Here is a 7,405-nt window from a genome sequence, read left to right on the forward strand (position 1 = left end):
TTTATTTGAACTTTTTTGGAGACAGAATTTCTCTTTGTAGGCCTGGCCGTCCTTGAACTTACTCTGTAGACCGAGCTGGCCTCGAACTCACAGAGATCCACTTGCTTCTAAGTCTCTCTCAAGTCCTGGGATGAAAAGTGTGAGTGACTACACCCAGCCGAAGAGGTTGTTTTGGATACAGGCTAGTCCTGGGATTGGTTGGACGGGTGGGATGCAACAAGGAATAAGCTGAGACTAGATCTGAAAAGACCCTGATAGCTTTTGGGTTTGACCACTATGCAAGTTTCCTGATGGAAAAAGAACAGCTACATGGGAGAAAATTGAGACACAGTATCCCAACAAGTGGGACCAAGAGGCAAGACATGCAGTACTACTTTGGCCTCCTAATCTCAGATGACAAATGTTAGGCTTTTTTTTTAATTGTCTCGGTTTGGATGGATAACAAAAATGCTGGTGATGGCACTCTCTGAAAAAGAGTGTGTATGGTCTAAGTTTCTGAACCACGAGATGAGCAAATGGACTTTATTTTGTCACTCTGCAGAACCCTGACAACTAAAGAGAGAGTGACCTTAGTGCTAGTCCCTGCTTTTATATTTTTTAACCTTTTTTAAAAAAAGATTGTTTAAAATTGTATTTGCAAGAGGGTTTTGCTCATCAGTAGGTTTGTGCAGCAGGTACACACCTGCTGCCCTCAGGGGTCGGGAGAGGTCATTGGATCGCCAGGAATTGGGAGTTGTGAATGATGGTGAGTCACCACACAGGTGTTAGGAACTGAATCCTTGTCTTCCGGAGAGAAACAAGGGCTCTTTCTTGACTGCTGAGTCATCTCTCCAGCCCACTCTATGCTTTTCCCAAGTAATCAAAAACAAGTACTTAAAAATCAAACATCTCAAAATACTCTTTGAAATGCTCAGTTCAGTGAGTTGTGTTCGCTCCACACTAAGACTAACTTAATAACTCTGTTACATACATGAAGAATTCCAACTCAGCTAACCCTTCAACAATTGCCTTTTAAATAATGCTATTTTCATTTTACAGTGGAGAACATCGTGATGCAATCCATTAGTCCAGCTATGAGTTATATGCACGAAGTAGGCCACTGAGACCATGCACTTGAAGAACATCATCTTGTCTCTGGTTTCTTCCTGCCACTCTGTGCTTCCTACCTATAAGGCAAGCGACTTCTGTCTTCCTTGCCTCTCTGTGATAATGCTTCTGCCTACCACACAGACTTATTAAAAGCACGTAATCACAGATTTAAATCGCTGAAACAAGGAGCTCAGATCTGTGTTCTATTTCTTTATGACCTCAGGATTTTTTTGTCACAGAGACAAAAACATCTAACACACACATGAACACCCCACCCACACGTATGTAACACATGTGCACACACATACACACAAGTGTGTGTGCTCACATACATGCACATACACACCACGGTATACATTATCTCATATACTAGAGGTGACCAATCCTGGTTCTCGTGGTGGTATAAATACTGTCATAGTTAAGATGTGCGTAGAGTAGAGGGAAAGAAAGTGCCTTCTCACCTCTCATCCTCTGACCTCTAGTCTCATCACACCAGATGTCCAATGGAAAATTCCCTTTTTTACTGTCTGAATACAAGCCAAACCCATAGATACAATGGTGCAGGAAACTATTGATATACAGTTTCTTAAGTAAGTCAGACAGAATTCAAGTGCTATGTACACTAGAAGGTAAGCTTAAGCATATCCATGACAGTACTGCTTTACAACTGTCAAACATTAAAAACACTCAGGATGTCCATCACAGTTAAGACAGACAAACTGTGCTATATTATGTAATAGAACACTGTACAACAATAAAAATGAGCCAATCACAGATTTCTACAATAGCACAGAGAAGTGCCTCAAAACTATGGTGGGAAAGAAGGTAGTCACAATGACATGCATGCAACAAATTATAATGTGGAAGTTTGAACCTATATAAATCAGAATTCGATTGTTGAAGGACCTTTATATGGAAGATAAACTCACAAAGAAAAATAAGGAAATTGGGTGGGAGAAGGAATGTCATGAGTCGAATAGAATGGTGGGGAGGTGAGAATTCTTACGTTGTTCTTTTCTTGTCCAGGTCAGTCATCACAGAGGTGAGAGCCTTACAAGCATTTCTGTTGCTTTTGTAAACAAGGTCTTGTGTAGCCCAGGCTGGCCTTAGCAGCGAAGTCTTCCTGCCTGTTGCTCCTGAATGCTGAGATTACGGGCTCATAATTCTAAATCTGAATATTCCCCTCCAACTTTTATACCAAACATCTTTGGGGTTAAATATTAAGTGTTACAAGTCCCAAAAGTCATTTTTAAATATCACAGTGTCAGTATTTAATCAATCATGCTGATACAGTAGCATGAGCTATCACTATGTGTAAAATTACCAGAGAACAATTGTGATCTGAAATTGCACTCAGAAGATTTAAATAGTAAAAGTTGCTATATATACTATGTATATTTCTACCATATTGTCTGCATGTTTTATGAACCTATTTCTAAATATAGTCATTTCAGTTGTGGCACATTTTAAATGGAGACCAATGTTTATAATTACAGAGTTTCATGGACAATCTATATCACATAAATGAAAGTTTTTCTGCAGACAAATATCACAGATTTAGACGGTATAGTTGCTAGAAGTGCCAGCTCAGTTCATGCTGCTTGAAAAGTTCAGATGGTGCTGTCTTCAATACCATTTGTGGTAGTGCCACTGTATTGAAAACTGCCAGGTAGAGAATTCTATCAAAAGAGGTCAACGCTGCTTTTTTTTTTTTTTTAATTTTAGAATTTAACTGAAGACTAGTAATATCCAAAGAGCCTGTAGTCACAAAAATGTTGAATTTTGTTAAGAACAGTGAGTGTAGTTGTTTTCCTTTTCCTCAATCACATGGTAGGCTTCAAAACAGACCATCTTAGCATGTCTGTGAAAATCAGCACCCCAACAACCCCAACAACCCCCTCCAGTGGGGTGGGGGAAGAATTTTCACTTTCTGCAAAGTTCCAAATTCAGTGAACTGCTATGTTACTATGTCTGAAAGTTCCCTGGAAAATTCCTTCCCCAAGGCCTATCTTTATTCGACTTGACTCTGAGTTTATTCAGTGTGAAAAGACTTTTCCCTAGAAGCACTGTCAAAACCAATCAGGGGCTATAGCTTAACACAGCAGCAGCCTGGGGCTGTTCAAAACACTTGGGACAAAAACAAGCTGTCAAAAATTTTAAAATGAAAAGCCAGAGAATGAGATGTACAAAGTTTTTGTTTGTTATTGTGTGTGTGTGTGTGTGTGTGTGTGTGTGTGTGTGTGTGTGTGTTGGTTTGATTTGGTTTTGGATTTTTGTTTGCTTTGTCGCTTGTTTTTTTAAATATCAACATAGTCCTTCGAATGTGTGTGCCTGCTCAGAACTGCATTTTTGATGTACAAGAAACTCAAAAGTAATAGAACTGATGTTAAGAAGAATTTACTAACAGACTTGCTTAGGAGACTTTAAGCCACATAAGCAAAACTTAAGGAGAACTACCCCGGAAGATAAGTAACTTGCTAACCAGGCCTGCTAGAGATAAGAGAGACTTTGAGACTTTAGGATGCAGGGATGTAAATGATTGTTCACCCAAACTGATAACCTTTAGGCCCCATTCCTATGAGCCAGGAGACAACCCTGACTTAAAACCAGCCATTAGGTCCATCTCCATATCAAAGACCATGTTTTTATCAAGTGGCCTAAAGAACCAGATCTCTTTTGAGAAAGTGGTAATTCAGCCAGGTGGGCAAGATAAGATTGGGTAGCAACTGTTTGTAAAGAACAATGCTGGTGTACTTAAACTGATTCTGGCAGTAGTCAGTATCTTGGCTGTGTAAGTTTCCAGTCTGCCATAGGGGCCAGACTTACTGGCGCCTGTCCCTGTTTAAATTGTTCAAACTGTAACATGGGGCCAGGACCTGAAAGAGAATTAAGGATGATAGTGTTTGTGGAGTGCATATGTGTAAGGTGTATAAACGTTAGGAAAATATATTCTATGCTGGCTCCTCTTTGAGCATTAGCCAAAGCTGGACATACAATATTATTAAAGAGTTTTTCTTTTATTAATCTCTAAGTGTGCCGAGTGATTTCACCCAGGGAAGGCATATTTATTATATAGCACATCTACCCAGGAAAACCCAGAGAGGGATCTGGCTTTTCAACCCAGCTGATCTTGAGGCTCTGTATAAGTCGGGAGTGATGTCTAAACAGAATTTGCAATTGTCTTTCTGAGTGGCAATGCAGGTCCCCAACTCCACACACTCTCCTTGGCAAAGGCTAGGAGAGTCGTTGATTTGGGAACTTTAAAGAAGTAGTTCTCCCCAAACTACCTGACCAATAAGTTGAAAGAGCAAATGTTTCATTGGTCCCACATTGCAAGGAAGAAAGCCTTAAAGATTTAGGTCACAAAAGTCAATAAATAAACGATAGCAAAAAGCAGCAAGCCTTTTGGAGGTTATCACAATACATTACTTCTATAGTTGTAAATTACAGTGTTTAAAACATTTCTTTTTCAACAAAAACTATGATACATAAAAATAGCCCACACAGAAACTATGACCAATACATACATACATAGGCTAAAAAACAAAAAGGTGGTGAAATGAAGCTATCTTCAAAGAAGCTCAGGCCATTGGAGTTAGACAAGAACTGTAAATATGTCATTTGAAATACACAGAGGAGGGGTAGAAAGATGGTTAAGAGCACTGACTGCCCTTCCAGAGGTCCTGAGTTCAATTCCCATTGAGCACACGGTGGCTCACAACCATCTGTAATGGAATCCGATGCCCTCTTCTGGTGTGTCTGAAGATAGCTACAGTATACTCGTATACTTAAAATAAATAAATATACTTTTTAAAAAAGAAATACATTAAGGGACCTAATAAGGGACATCTGAAAGGGCTACTGAAAAGGAAGCAGGAGTTTATTTTGCTGCTGAATTACTATGAATTTAGACGTGTATGTGAGGTATCCCACATACAAAAACATGAAGTATATGACAAATTCATTAACTGTAGCTCTGCACATGATTTTATGCTATGAGTATGGTAGCACAATTAGTTGGAGTCCTGTCGATATTTGTGTGGTCTGTTTGTGAAGTAAGTAGACAGCAGCTAAGGCATTCTGAAACAGCTCTTAATTCCTTTCTGCAAACAATGTCAAAGATATTTTCAGTCACCAGGAACTTGGGTACAGTGTGCTTTAGAATTCATTGCTTTCTTTGTGTTGGGAAAAAAAAAAATCAAAGTTCTCCTGAGTAAAGCAGAGCTTGTGGGTGCAGGATTTGTTTGGGTTGAGCCCATGCTAAAAGCCTTGAAGTTAAATTGGCTATTCAGAAAGAGGAGATGAATGGTGTTATCCTTCAGTGAGTATCTGTGCTGGACTATACCTTTTCGTTCCAAATGTGCTAGAGACTGCCATAGAGCAAAAGCTAAGGATTACTGGATGGCTATGATTGAAGTCAGGCAAAGGATGGCACAAAACTAAAGAGTTTGTACTATCTGGAACAGATGATTCTGAATTTGAAATGCATCAAAACATACTTCATATCAAAGAAATTCATGAAGTCTGGAGAGATGGCTCAGCCATTAAAGGCTAGGCTCACAACCAAAAATATAAGAGTTCAGTTCCTAGCACCCACGGCTGCCTCTCCAGCCACTAAAAAAAGAAAAACAAAAAAGAAAGAAAAGAAAAAAGAAAAAAAGAAAAGAAATTCATGATGGGCCAGTTTGTTATTATTCTTGAAAACAATGTACTCTAAAGATAGAATTTCTCCAGTGTATAGTTCCCTCTAGATACAAAACATCCTGAAGATTGATCTCTCAGGATATCCACAGTAATACACACAGTTCCAAAACACTTTTCCCCCTGTGGAAATTGTTCTAACATGCAAGGATACTATCTGTCAATCTGTATTCAAAACTGGTACACACACACACACACACACACACGAGAGAGAGAGAGAGAGAGAGAGGGAGAGAGAGGGAGAGAGAGAGAGGGAGAGAGAGGGAGAGGGAGAGGGAGAGGGAGAGGGAGGAGAGGGAGAGGAAGAGGGTGAGAGAGAGGGAGAAAGGGAGAGGGAGAGGGAGAGGGAGAGAGAGAGACTGGTAACAAGCCTGGGGAATATGAAATAGGTATGTATGAACACTTGAGTTACCATTTATCTCATAGATCCCAACAATATTGCAGATATTGATGTAAGCAATTTCTGGAATCATCTTGTCCACAGTCCATGCCACCCCAAACATCTGGAAGAATTAATTGTGAAGGGATGCAGTACAGTCAAGATGTAAAATGTAGTGCATCTTTCAGAATGCAATTTTAGAAGTATGACATGGAGAAAATCTGGGTACAATAAGCATCTGAAATAAATACAAAATTTTGAAGCCTTCTAGACCCTGGTGTCCCAGTGCTGGGGTTTGTTTTGGTGAACTGTAACTTAAATGGTGATCATGTTAGTAAAATGAATTCAGAGTTTCAGATGTGGTATTAATCAACAAGAACTAGAATTGTACTGGATCAACATTGTATGAAGTGAAAACTAAAAGAGCTTGCAACACTTAGAGAAAACATGGATCTAGATGAATAAAGATATACTAAGATTTCCTTGAGGATTGTGAAAATGAGGCAATTAGGAAAAAATCATCAATAGTTATACTCAGCTATCCCTGTGGAAAGTGACACAAAACATGGAAACATGCCTTGAGTTACCAGGTTGAAATGCTAAAGAACCTACAGATTTCCCAAGATGCCACTGGTGAAGAGGGTGCATTAATGATGATGTAATGAGGTCATGCTGTAGACAGTGTAACTGTGAGCACAGGAAGTTGGAAAAAATAACCATTAACATATATTGCATGGCCGGGCTGTGGTGGCGCATGCATTTAATCCCAGCACTTGGGAGGCAGAGGCAGGCGGATTTCTGAGTTCGAGGCCACCCTGGTCTACAGAGTGAGTTCCAGGACAGCCAGGGCTACACAGAGAAACCCTGTCTCGAAAAACCAAAAAGAAAAACAAACCAAAAAACAAAAACAAACAAACAAAAAAAAACATGTATTGCATGGGTTCCTCCATATTTTTAGAATAGAAATTGTAGTTTTAAACCTGAATAAATATGACTATTTTGATACCTCAGGTATTACTATTTGGTTACTCAAATTACTGAAAACATTTGGCAAGTCTGAAATTATAAAAAACAATAGGTTAGAAAGTGTATTAACGATATTTAGACCATTTTACATATTCAGTTTTTTATTTTGATTATCAATATATAAAGTACTATAGAATTTTGAAACACAATGGTACTGGTTATGAGTTTCCATAGTGTGGTGGTTATCATGTTCACCTGACACAATGGTAC

The 7,405-nt window shown here is 39.1% G+C and overlaps 1 pseudogene; it reads left to right on the plus strand.

Moving 5' to 3' along the window:
• The first annotated feature begins 5,032 nt into the window (after window positions 1-5,032).
• LOC116095987 lies at window positions 5,033-6,831 on the plus strand (annotated as a pseudogene).
• Window positions 6,832-7,405: the final 574 nt, after the last annotated feature.

Source organism: Mastomys coucha, chromosome X (genome assembly GCF_008632895.1).
Source record: "Mastomys coucha isolate ucsf_1 chromosome X, UCSF_Mcou_1, whole genome shotgun sequence".
In the NCBI taxonomy this organism is placed as follows: domain Eukaryota; kingdom Metazoa; phylum Chordata; class Mammalia; order Rodentia; family Muridae; genus Mastomys; species Mastomys coucha.